The following is a 13,683-nucleotide window of genomic DNA, read 5'->3' as shown; positions in this document are numbered from 1 at the left end:
TGATAGGTAGTATCCTCATCCACCAATATAAATTACTCTTTAAATGCTGCAAACTCATTAGAATAATAATAATAGTCATGAAAGATTACTATTATTATTACTGTTGAATAAAAATATTATTAAAATTGTTTAATTTACCTTCATATTATGCGGTCCAGGGCCCCAAGAAAAACATTTATGTTTTTTTCCCTAAATTCTGTTACCCCATTTTTTTTTTCTGGTCTCTTTTAAAAATTAAAATACAAAATTTTGCTATTCAAAGGAATTAATAAAACTTGAACAATTTAATGAACATTTGAAATGTTTTCACACAGAAATACAACCGATGCATTTTATATGAGTGTATCTCTAAATGGGACGTTCTTCAGAAAAGTGTCAATGGAATATGACCTACAATGCATGATCAAGTAGCAGAAAACTGCTTTATTTCTGTTTCCCCTGCTGGCAGAGAATGAAAGTGCAGCCTGTCTGTTTTTGTTTGTACGAATGTAAAAATCTCTTCACGCAGTTGTAAATGTGAACCAGTGGATCGACAAGAATATGCCTTTTAAAAAGAAACAATTAGGGCATTTTTTAGTCCTGTTTATTTTAATTGTTGTGATTTTCTGATGTACAATTCATCACAGATTCGTCATTTCAACAACTTACTACCCCTTCCAGTAATGCAAATACAGTAATTATTATATAAATATATAATAAATAACACAATATTACCCTCCACGTTCTGCAAACACTGCAGCTGTGATAGATGATGATCTGAGTATTTGACATGTTCAGACACACTTGTTCACCTAGTCACAGTGTTTTTAAAACAAGACCAGTTTTAAGCACAGTACACTTAAATATTAAATCAAATCAAATGTATATTAATCATTTTCTTAAAAAACTAAGCTACTTAAATGGTTTGAGTTAATCAGTTCCCAGAAAGGTTTTGCGGATTCAGAACTAGTCAGGTTTTACAGTGAATCTGTGCGTGTCTGTGTGCATCCTTATTTGAGCTCAATTTGGAGCAGGTTGTTTTTTGTTGTTGATCAAATGTATATATTTTTTTATTATCATCTTAAATTCATAACTTCTTTATATGCTTTCATGCCATGTAATGTTATTTTATAATACTGATTTACAAGTTGCGTGTTTGCGCAGTAAATTGAACATTTCCAGTGTTTAAGTTTTTAGGGCCAACAGAGTCTGGGTCCTGAACTACATGATACTCACAGGTTCAGAGTTCACAGCAGGTCCATCTCTGAGAACAGGAGGAATAGCATTCATGGATTGAGTACTGATTGCCAACAGAAGAATCCTACTCTCTCTCAATTTTACAGGCAGGTTGCTCCTCCTCTTCCTCCTTAATGAGAAACTTGATTTCAGGCCTGGGTCTTGCAAAAGAGAACATGATTAGTAAACAAAAAAAAAAAAAATACTATGTGAAATCGTTTTTTTGTTGTGTTGTTGTTTTTAGTAATTTACACTGTAAAAAAATATATTAATTGTATAATAAAATAATGAATAATCTAATAAAATTATTTGATTATTTTATTTAACATTTGATTATTTTTATGTATTTATTCCACTTAACCTCAACATGAATCGTTCTCCTTCAGTTACTCTTGATCAGGGATCTGCCGTCCTGCTCCTTGAGAGCCACAGTCCTGCAAAGTTCATCTCAAACCCTAATCAAGGTCTTCAGAGATACCTGAAGATGCTCTCCAGAAGCAGGTTTGGAGATCCCTGCTCTAGTCTTATTAATATTAACGGAGATGTAGGTTTAGCCCAAATTCAGACCAACACATCAGACCAAATCAAGACAAATCAGGATCAATGCAAAGTAAACAATACTTTAAAAATTACTTTACCTATTAACCATGGTTTTACCACAAATTAAACCAAAAGACCATGGCTACTATAGTTAAATCATGGTAACCAGAAATTTACCACGGTTTTGCTACACTATAGTTTAACCGTGGTATTTGTAGTAAAACTCTGGTTATACAAATGGAAATCAATACGCCAAAAAACCATGGCTACTACACTTTTACCACAATAAAAGCATGGTTGATTTTCGTAAAGGACAATAACAATACCTGTAAAATGCAAAGGATTTTTTTTTATTAAATGAAGAAACATGACTCTGTACTCACTGTTCGTACGAAGACTCGGAAAAACCGTTGGAAAACTCTGGTGGTGGCTTTATGAATTCATGCAGCAAAGGTGTGGATGTTGTACTTTTCTCGTAACTTTGAAAACATAAAAATAGTTCCCTTTTTGACCCAGGTACTGTTAATAATTAGCTAATTCGTATATATACACAAACTGTTTAAGCTAAAAAGTTATTTACTAATAAAACACATCTGAAGCAAACAAAACCGTGTGATTACTTGTCCAGAAGAAAAAGGGCAACCATGGCATCGGATTTCAGACACTTTGACTCTCGCAGCTGTCTCCAGCGGGGAAAAGCAGAGCCGATGGCAACTCGGGTTTTAGATCTTTCCTGCTCCAGACGTCTTTTTGTCATAGCTTTTTCATAGACTGTCTTTCTTCTCGAGCGTTTGCCTGCGCCGCTTCTTGACGAGTCAGAAAGGACGTCAGGACACTGCTGCTCTTCTTCTCGTTTTATTTCCTCAGCGAGGTCTTGTGTACCTTCCATTGTCGCTCGATCTGAACAGCGGAAACGCGCTGATGAGGTATGACGTCTGCGCGAACGAGGATCCGTGTGGAACTATGACGTCACTTTGTAGGCCAAAAGACTGTTAGCGTCACATTAGGTCAAATCAAGTCAAGTCACCTTTATTTATATAGGGCTTTAAACAAAATACATTGCGTCAAAGCAACTGAACAACATTCATTAGGAAAACAGTGTGTCAATAATGCAAAATGATAGTTAAAGGCAGTTCATCACTGGATTCAGTGATGTCATCTCTGTTCAGTTAAATAGTGTCTGTGCATTTATTTGCAATCAAGTCAACGATATCGTTGTAGATGAAGTGACCCCAACTAAGCAAGCCAGAGGCGACAGGGGCATGTCTTTTTTATTATTAATGCCACGTTACCAAATATAGGGAACCATCCAATAATTTGATATCTCTGAAAAGCCCTCAGTGTGCTCTGTACAGGACATCCAGACTTAAAACTATGGCATGTACAGTTTCAGAGAAATTCACAAACATATAATGTCCTCATATGAGTCTGCAGGGTCTTACAGTAAGTGATTAAAATTGGAAGTGTAGAATTTAAAAGTGTACAATAAAGTGCTAGTGTCATTCTTGGGAATGGTAAGGGCTACGGGATCTTCATTGTGGAACGGTATTGCCTTGTGCAACATTATTTTATCCCCTGAGGCATAAGTGTGGTCTGTCAATGCCTGGACTTCAGGCATCACTGTACTGAAGGGGCAGCTGCAATGACTATGTTTGTGCAGTCTAATGGTCACCTTGCTCATCATCTGCTAAACACAACACTGAAGTCAGTCAGATGCTCAGGAGAAACTGATAAATTCTCCACCCCCTATTTACAAAACATATTACAAAAAAGTAGCAAAAGTATTTTGTACATGGCACCATGGTGTTCCAGTCCCACTTCAGTGGTACTTTTATTCAATACATTCTGAGGACCTAGCTTTCAGGGATAGATCACCCAAAAATGAAAATTTTCATCATTTACTCAACCTCGAATTGTTCTAAACCTGTGTACATTGTTCTACTGAACACAAAGGACTATATTTGGAATAATGTTAATATACTGTACAAAGTACTCTTGGATCCTATTCACATCCATAGTGTTATTTCTTATTACTATGGAAGTGAATGGGACCCAAGATTTGCTTGGTTACAAACATTCTTCAAAATATCGTCCTTTGTGTCCAGCAGCAAAAAGACTTGAACATAGGTTTGCAACTACTCGAGAGTAAATAAATAACAGAATTAAGATTTTAGCGATCCCTGTGCTTCTTTAGTAACAGTTTTTTACTGTTATCAACAACTTCAGATTAGCAATAGGAGTGTCATCCATAAAAAAAAATAGTTTAAACAATGTATTTTGTTAGAGCACTTAACTTAACAAGTAGCCATGGCGTACCTGTTTGTGGATATATCTATATATTTTCTGTGGGTCTGCCATCAACGAAGTGCAGAGAGCAAACGTACGGTAATTTTGGTGGTTTCTTTAAATTTTTTAATATAGATTTAATCAAATCAAGGGTGCCCCATCCACTTTCAGCTCTGGTGCATGGATTATGGTCAAACAAATGTCTTGCAGGTATTTTTTACTTTAGACCAGCTATTATGACACCCCTTAACTACACAAAGTATGCAAGTCTTTCTGTAGTCCATATAAAAAGTAAACTAGCCTGTAAAATCTACACAGTGACCGCAAAACTACTGAACACATTATAGTTTGAAAATGGTGGCGCCCGCCCTTACGTGAAAAATAAGTTGGATAAGGCAATAGTCTTTTCTCTTTGTTCTGTTTCTGTAGTGCTGTCATGCAAAATATGTCTACAAATGTTTTAACCAAGCTTTAGCACTTCAGTATTTTGTATGCATGTATTGCTGTCATACAGTATTTTCTAATGTTAAGATTGCAAACCGGTATTTTGTTTCCATTTTCTCTCGGTTTAGTAATATTCTTGAGAAAATGAGCCAGCTGAGGAAAGACTAAAAAAATACAAAGTAAGCAAGTTAATAGACACATTTTTGCTGAAATTTATTGTACTGTTGTTGTTAACAGTCATAGTTTATTTGCTCTGCCTCAGGATTGCAAGTGTCCTGGAACAGGTTATGGAGTGAGTGAAAGCTGGTGGAGCTGCAGCAAACTCCAGAGAGAGACAGAGGAGAGAAGAGCTCAAGAGCTCTTTTTATTATTTTAAATGTCACATTGTCAATGAACTAATTTCTGTAGTATATTTTTGTGATGTAAGTTAGAAATCAAATGTGTAAGTTGAATACATTTATTATTTTTGTGTGTGTAATTTATTTGTAAATGAGCCTGAGTACTTTCTGTACATATTGTTATTTTTTGTTTTGAGTATTCACATGTGTAAATAAAAGATATGTAATTATGTACGGGTAATTTGTTCAATGCAGATCATAATTTTTTCACAAAACATTATTTTATATGTTTATTTTTCTGTCCTGTAAATATGTTTTTACACATTAGAACAAATTGTTCTATTACTGAATTACTTTTTAAAGCCATTTACAACATAGCTTAGATTTAACATCAGAAAAAACAACATCAGTTAGAGCCCAGCCCTGCCTCTATGTGTTCTGGGGTCTTTAGGAGGTGAATCTCTTGGTGAATGGCCAGCACCTCCTCAGCGACTCGGAGGACAGTGCGGTGACAGTGGAATGAGGCATGTTCTTTCAAACACATTGGAGACCACTCTGAATGATGTACCACTGGGAGACAGAAGAGAAACACCAGGGTCTGGATTGTGGCACCCCATCAGTGTTGTCCTACATTTCACAGAAGATCCAGCAGCATTGTCAGGGCCTCCATGCTCAGCCAAAAACCACTGAAAACCTCTCCAGCGCTGGCACATTCACCTTTATCATACAGTACAGGAGTCTAGTCTGATTTAGGGAAAGAAGAAAAAGAGAAACTGTTTAGAGCTATGGCACGTAGATAGCAGAAGAAATATTGAGATACTTTATTAAACTAGTTTTAGTAAACTACTAATACCACATTAGGGAGAACCTACTGGTCATATTTAAAAATATTTTGAAAATGAAAGTATCAACATTTTGTCAGAATATTAACAAATTTTTGCTAACTATAGGCTATCAAAGACTGCATCTGAAGGACTCAGTCAAACAGAGCACTGTTCAACTGTCACAGCTACCAATAAACATTGAGCTGTACTGTGCTCTTTATTTATTTATTTTATTCACTGTTTTATTTTGTATATATAAAATAATATTTTATAACTGCCCAAAAAATCTGGCTTGCAAACCTACATATGTATACGTATGCTCCAAGCCAATTCCTGCATTTAAGTATTGGTACCTGTTTTTAAAGTCAACAGTCTATGATCGATACTCGAAACCACGATCAGCAATGCAGCGATTGGCTGGCGGCAATAATGACAGCAATAATATTATAAAAAGACACCTGATGAAAAAATTGACACATTTCTGGACTTTTATGAAGAAACAGCCAAGCGCACAAAACTACATACATGTTGTAATAGATAAATGAACTGTGCACTATTTTTTATTTTATTTTTACATGATTCCCAATTATTTATATTCACGATTTCTAATATTTGTACAGGCTGCACATTTTTATTTCAATGTAGTAATTACAATTCATTTAATTTTATATTTGAACAGATTTGTTTAATGGGTTAGTTCACCCAAATATTAAAATTATGTCATTAATAACTTACCCTCATGTTGTTCCAAACCCGTAAGACCTCCGTTCATCTTTGGAACACAGTTTAAGATATTTTAGATTTAGTCCAAGAGCTCTCAGTCCCTCCATTGAAACTGTGTGTACGGTATACTGTCCATGTCCAGAAAGGTAAGAAAAACATCATCAAAGTAGTCCATGTGACATCAGAGGGTCAGTTAGAATTTGTTGAAGCATCGAAAATACATTTTGGTCCAAAAATAGTAAAAGCTACGACTTTATTCATCATTGTCTTCTCTTCTGTGGAGGGACAGAAAGCTCTCGGACTAAATCTAAAATATCTTAAACTGTGTCCCGAAGATTAACAGAGGTCTTATGGGTTTAGAACAACATGAGGGTGAGTCATTAATGACATAATTTTCCTTTTTGGGTAAACTAACCCTTTAAGGGTCATGATCATGTTATCTGCATCGCCTGCGCTCCATCAAGCCACTCCCATAAAGCCATCATCACTAAAATTAATACACACCTCACATTATCTGTGCAACATGTAAGACTTTAATACAATTATGAAGTAATTATGCGATGTACGAAGAACGGATCTTAGTTCTGGATTATCGCAAAAACAATAAGCTTTTTGTTCAACCATAGCTCAAGTATCCTTTCTAGTCTTGTATTCTCCTCATTGCTTTGATTTGATACTGGTAGTCTAATCGTATATATTTCCTTATTTGTTTAGTTTTTCATTTCTTCTTTTTCTAGTTAATTTTTTTTCCCTTTAATTAAAGCTATTATGACACCCCTTAACTACACAAAGTATGCAAGTCTTTCTGTAGTCCATATAAAAAGTAAACTAGCCTGTAAAATCTACACAGTGACCGCAAAACTACTGAACACATTATAGTTTGAAAATGGTGGCGCCCGCCCTTACGTGAAAAATAAGTTGGATAAGGCAATAGTCTTTTCTCTTTGTTCTGTTTCTGTAGTGCTGTCATGCAAAATATGTCTACAAATGTTTTAACTGAGCTTTAGCACTTCAGTATTTTGTATGCATGTATTGCTGTCATACAGTATTTTCTAATGTTAAGATTGCAAACCGGTATTTTGTTTCCATTTTCTCTCGGTTTAGTAATATTCTTGAGAAAATGAGCCAGCTGAGGAAAGACTAAAAAAATACAAAGTAAGCAAGTTAATAGACACATTTTTGCTGAAATTCATTGTACTGTTGTTGTTAACAGTCATAGTTTATTTGCTCTGCCTCAGGATTGCAAGTGTCCTGGAACAGGTTATGGAGTGAGTGAAAGCTGGTGGAGCTGCAGCAAACTCCAGAGAGAGACAGAGGAGAGAAGAGCTCAAGAGCTCTTTTTATTATTTTAAATGTCACATTGTCAATGAACTAATTTCTGTAGTATATTTTTGTGATGTAAGTTAGAAATCAAATGTGTAAGTTGAATACATTTATTATTTTTGTGTGTGTAATTTATTTGTAAATGAGCCTGAGTACTTTCTGTACATATTGTTATTTTTTGTTTTGAGTATTCACATGTGTAAATAAAAGATATGTAATTATGTACGGGTAATTTGTTCAATGCAGATCATAATTTTTTCACAAAACATTATTTTATATGTTTATTTTTCTGTCCTGTAAATATGTTTTTACACATTAAAATAAATTGTTCTATTACTGAATTACTTTTTAAAGCCATTTACAACATAGCTTAGATTTAACATCAGAAAAAACAACATCAGTTAGAGCCCAGCCCTGCCTCTATGTGTTCTGGGGTCTTTAGGAGGTGAATCTCTTGGTGAATGGCCAGCACCTCCTCAGCGACTCGGAGGACAGTGCGGTGACAGTGGAATGAGGCATGTTCTTTCAAACACATTGGAGACCACTCTGAATGATGTACCACTGGGAGACAGAAGAGAAACACCAGGGTCTGGATTGTGGCACCCCATCAGTGTTGTCCTACATTTCACAGAAGATCCAGCAGCATTGTCAGGGCCTCCATGCTCAGCCAAAAACCACTGAAAACCTCTCCAGCGCTGGCACATTCACCTTTATCATACAGTACAGGAGAAAAAATTGACACATTTCTGGACTTTTATGAAGAAACAGCCAAGCGCACAAAACTACATACATGTTGTAATAGATAAATGAACTGTGCACTATTTTTTATTTTATTTTTACATGATTCCCAATTATTTACATTCACGATTTCTAATATTTGTACAGGCTGCACATTTTTATTTCAATGTAGTAATTACAATTCATTTAATTTTATATTTGAACAGATTTGTTTAATGGGTTAGTTCACCCAAATATTAAAATTATGTCATTAATAACTTACCCTCATGTTGTTCCAAACCCGTAAGACCTCCGTTCATCTTTGGAACACAGTTTAAGATATTTTAGATTTAGTCCGAGAGCTCTCAGTCCCTCCATTGAAACTGTGTGTACGGTATATTGTCCATGTCCAGAAAGGTAAGAAAAACATCATCAAAGTAGTCCATGTGACATCAGAGGGTCAGTTAGAATTTGTTGAAGCATCGAAAATACATTTTGGTCCAAAAATAGTAAAAGCTACGACTTTATTCATCATTGTCTTCTCTTCTGTGGAGGGACAGAAAGCTCTCGGACTAAATCTAAAATATCTTAAACTGTGTCCCGAAGATTAACAGAGGTCTTATGGGTTTAGAACAACATGAGGGTGAGTCATTAATGACATAATTTTCCTTTTTGGGTAAACTAACCCTTTAAGGGTCATGATCATGTTATCTGCATCGCCTGCGCTCCATCAAGCCACTCCCATAAAGCCATCATCACTAAAATTAATACACACCTCACATTATCTGTGCAACATGTAAGACTTTAATACAATTATGAAGTAATTATGCGATGTACGAAGAACGGATCTTAGTTCTGGATTATCGCAAAAACAATAAGCTTTTTGTTCAACCATAGCTCAAGTATCCTTTCTAGTCTTGTATTCTCCTCATTGCTTTGATTTGATACTGGTAGTCTAATCGTATATATTTCCTTATTTGTTTAGTTTTTCATTTCTTCTTTTTCTAGTTAATTTTTTTTCCCTTTAATTGCGTCATGTTGTTTCTCCTAGTGTTGTGCCGAGTTGTGTTTTGTGGTCTTGAGTGGTGTTTTGATGTGTGTACTTGTGTGTTTGTGCTTTGTTTTCCCTCCTTTCCTGCTCTACCAGCCTGACACCTGTATCACAAATACTCAGTTTTCAGTGTGTATGCAGTCGATCAAAGATAATAGATGCACTTGTGGAGGTAGAAAAATAAAGTTCTTTAAAGATAAAGTGTAAATGCTCTAATACAGGGGTGCCCACACCTTTTTGTGCCGGGTTCTACTTTTCAAATGCCAAACTCAATGACTTTGTGGGGACCAATACATTCATCTACATATTCAATTAATATAATATATAATCAGGGGCGCTGCACAAGATCCAGGGCCCTATGCATAGGCAGTCCTAATGGACCATCCCCCAATTAAAAAAAAAAAAAAGTTCAATTATGATATTCTTCAATTTTAATATTACATTGAAAAAAAACACAGAGTGTGGTCTGGAAAGGTCCATGAACCTGGAATCAGACTCAGGACAAACAAAGCGCCACTGCGTTTTGTGCAACGCTACCCAAAATGTAATCAGAGATGACAGCTGTCACTCAGTGAAAAAATGTTAACAATTGACTGCCCTAGCAAAAATACTCCATAATCGATAGTTTTCGGTGAGTTATTACAGCTTCACTCTTCTGTGTTCAGTTTCTTGTGGGATCGCTGTCTTGGATGGTGATGTTGAGTGGTGTCCCTCCACACCATATCTATGGGAAGGATCCAAGGTGTTTGATGGTGTGATGCTCTCACTCACCCTTGCTCAGCTGAGTCACTCTTACCATAGCAAATACCTGCTTTATATCTCTCACTGACAGTGAAGATCAATAGTGAAGCTTCGCTCGGTGGGTGACGTTTGGGGTCCAGTTCAGCCTCTCGTGGGAGGCAGACTTTGTCTGTGTTGTCTTAGTTTAATGCTTCTTTCTTCGTTGTGTCTTTACACGTTGCTTTGTCTTTGTGTCTTCCATCTGTTCCACCTGCTTTCTTCTCTTGGTCACGCTCTCTTGTTTAACCCTTGTCTAGTTCTCATTTAATTAATTGTGGTCACCTGGCCCCCGTTTACTTTCCTCCCTCTATATTGTTCCGTTTCATCCTCTTGTGTTGGCTGGTTTGTCTTGTGCTCTGGAGACAGTTACTGACTTGCTGCTCTGTTTTACAGTCTTGCCCTGTCATTTGCTGCTATTGTCCTGCTATTGTCTCCTTCAGTCCTGTTCAAGGAACCAACAAACTGTTCATCCATCTGGCAGAGTCGCCCACAGCTAAGGTACCTAGGACTTACACACATTTTTATGAAATATGTATAGGATAATGGCAGTGGCTTTTCTCTGTCCCGACAGAATGGTGTTTTCATTTTTTTTTTTTTTTTGTGAGTCACAGTGTTTTTGTATGTCGTCATCGCGACTACCTGTCTGTAGCAAAACCGCATTTTTACAGTTAAACTCCACATATGCGGAACAGCTGCGGGATCTCGGTCTGCTACGGAGGCCTACACCATCACCAACCCCCACAACTGCATCTCGCCCACAGCAGAGGCGTCACAAGCGGTGTGAGAGGAAGCAGAAGAGGGGTAAGCGCGGAGGTATCCGGGCTAGGCTAACGGCTAACCCACACAAGCCATCTATCCCCACCATCGTACTGACTAACATAAGCTCGTTGGACAATAAAGTGGACTACATCCGATTACTACGTTCAACTCAGAGGACCGTTAGAGACTGTTGTGTTTTTGTGTTCACGGAAACATGGCTCAGCAACAGCATTCCAGACTACGCTATTCAGCTCGACCAGCTGACGTGCTATCGAGCAGACAGAGCTCTCGACGCGGGAGGAAACCTGCAGCGGCGGGCTTTGTGTTTACATCAATGGCGCGTGTTGAAGCAATACTGTTGTGATCTGCAAAGACTGCTTACCCCTGGTGGAGTTTATTATTATTAAGTGTGGGCCCTTCTATCTGCCAAGGGAATATACTGCCATACTGGTCATCTCAGTTTACATTCCCCCGAACAACATCAACAGCAACAGGAACGATGCACTAAATGAACTGTACCAGCACATTAGTGAGCAGCGGACAGCACACCCTGATGCTTTTCTCATCATAGCTGGGGATTTCAACCATGCTGACTTAAAGAGTGTGTTTCCAAAAATACACCAACACATTAACTTTGCAACATGAGGTAATAACATTTTGGACTTTGTTTACACCACACAGAGAGGAGCTTACAAAGCCCTCCCCCTCCCCCACCTCTGAGCCTCAGACCACATCACTGTCATGCTAATGCCTGCATACATACCAGTCATTAAAGTCGCCAAACCAGTTAAAAAACAAATTCAAGTGTGGCCAGAAGGATCATCAGAGGTTCTTCAAGACTGCTTCGACACAACTGACTGGGACATGTTTAAGCAGGCTGCCACATGCAATAACACCACTGACCTCCAGGAGTACTCAGAGACTGTCACTGCCTACATCAACAAGTTTATTGATGATGTAACAGTCACAAAAACTATCACTGTCCGGGCCAATCAGAAGCCATGGATGACAGGTGAGGTCTACAGACACAGAACGCTGCCTTCAGAGCTGGAGATGAGATGGGCCTAAGAACAGCCAGGGCCAACCTGTCCCGTGGCATCAGAGACGCTAAGAGACAGCACTCCAGGAGGATAGCCCATCAATTCAGTGACAGCAGAGACACTAGGAGCCTGTGGCAGGGAATACAGACCATTACGGACTACAAGCCCCCACCACGGACCTGTAACAACAACATCTCTCTGCTGAATGAGCTGAACAGCTTCTTTGCACGCTTTGAGCAACAAAAAAGAACCACTGCACTGAAGACTTCACCTCCTCCCGGCGACCAGGTGATGATGCTGACCCCAGTCAGCATATGGAGATCTTGTAGCAGGATCAATGTACGCAAGGGTCCTGTGTCCAGACAACATTCCTGGGTGTGTACTGAGAGACTTCACAGACATCACTTAGTCAGGCTGTTGTACCCACATTCTTCAAAGCTACCATCATCATTCCAGTCCCCAAGAAGCCATCTCCACCCTGCTTCAATGACTACCATCCAGTTGCACGTACATCCTCATGAAGTGCTTTGAACGGCTAGTCTTGCACATCTACACATCTAAAGGAAAAAGACTCATACGTCTGAATTAGAGGTCGACCGATATATCGGGCTGATATTTGTCATTTTTTAATATATATTGGGATCGGCCGATAGCCGTGTTTAGTAGCTTCGATTTAAAGTCAGGCACATCGGCGGGCAGCCCCGTGTTATTGGGGCAGTGGAAAGTGCTGCTGCCACATGTGAAGGACCCCAAGCCAAAACTTTTGGAAGATTCAACAACAGTCCGAGGAGATAAAAGTAGTCACAGAATTTCACTCCTATAAATGGGGTGGAGAAGTTGGCAGCTCTCACAAACAATGCAGCATGATTGAGGGCTACGTTACTCCGCCCCGCTCACAGACAGCACCGTGCTCCGAGAGACAGCTGTCCTGGAGCTGCCCTGAATGGTGAATGACATTTGTTCGGAAGCATGGTTTGATGCAGATAATAGCCAGGTTTCCATCCAACTCATTTGCTTTTAGGGATGTCAATATTCAATCATTTCCATGATTGATCGTCGTTTAAATTAACAATCAATTAATAACCTTAATGCTGCAAAATACATCTGCAGCGGTATTTGTTATGAAGAGAGTCATAGGCGTTCGGATCCAAATGCAGTATTTATTTAGAGAATGGTCAGACAGGCAGAAATCAGGAATGGCGTCAGGTGTGTCAGGGATAACCAGAATCGAAACCAGAAACAAGTGTGAGATCAGGGCAGGCAGCAGAGAAATCAGAGTCGAATACACAGTCCAAAGGTCAAACACGGGAATAACAAACACAGGGGAAAAATGCTCGGAAATGTCAGACAGGCTAAACAAGACTTCGCAGTGAGTAAGAGTGATTGTGGTGCTCATATGTGTGTGTAAATGAGGTGCAGGTGTGGCAAGGAAATTGGCTGATGAATGAGGTGCAGATGTGGCAAGGTGATTGTGATGCAGTGTCTCATGGGAGATGGGTGGTTGATGGGTGGAATGGTCCTGAGTGGAGTGCCCTCTACTGAAGTTCATGGGCACTCCAGCTAATGATCGTGACAGTATTATTATTATGTGCAAAAGCCACATGGAAAAAAGTGGATATGCCTGTTAGTTTAAAAAATCCGGC

The sequence above is a fragment of the Carassius carassius genome, chromosome 1 (assembly GCF_963082965.1).
Source record: "Carassius carassius chromosome 1, fCarCar2.1, whole genome shotgun sequence".
NCBI lineage: Eukaryota > Metazoa > Chordata > Actinopteri > Cypriniformes > Cyprinidae > Carassius > Carassius carassius.
Note: the sequence above shows the minus strand (reverse complement) of the source record.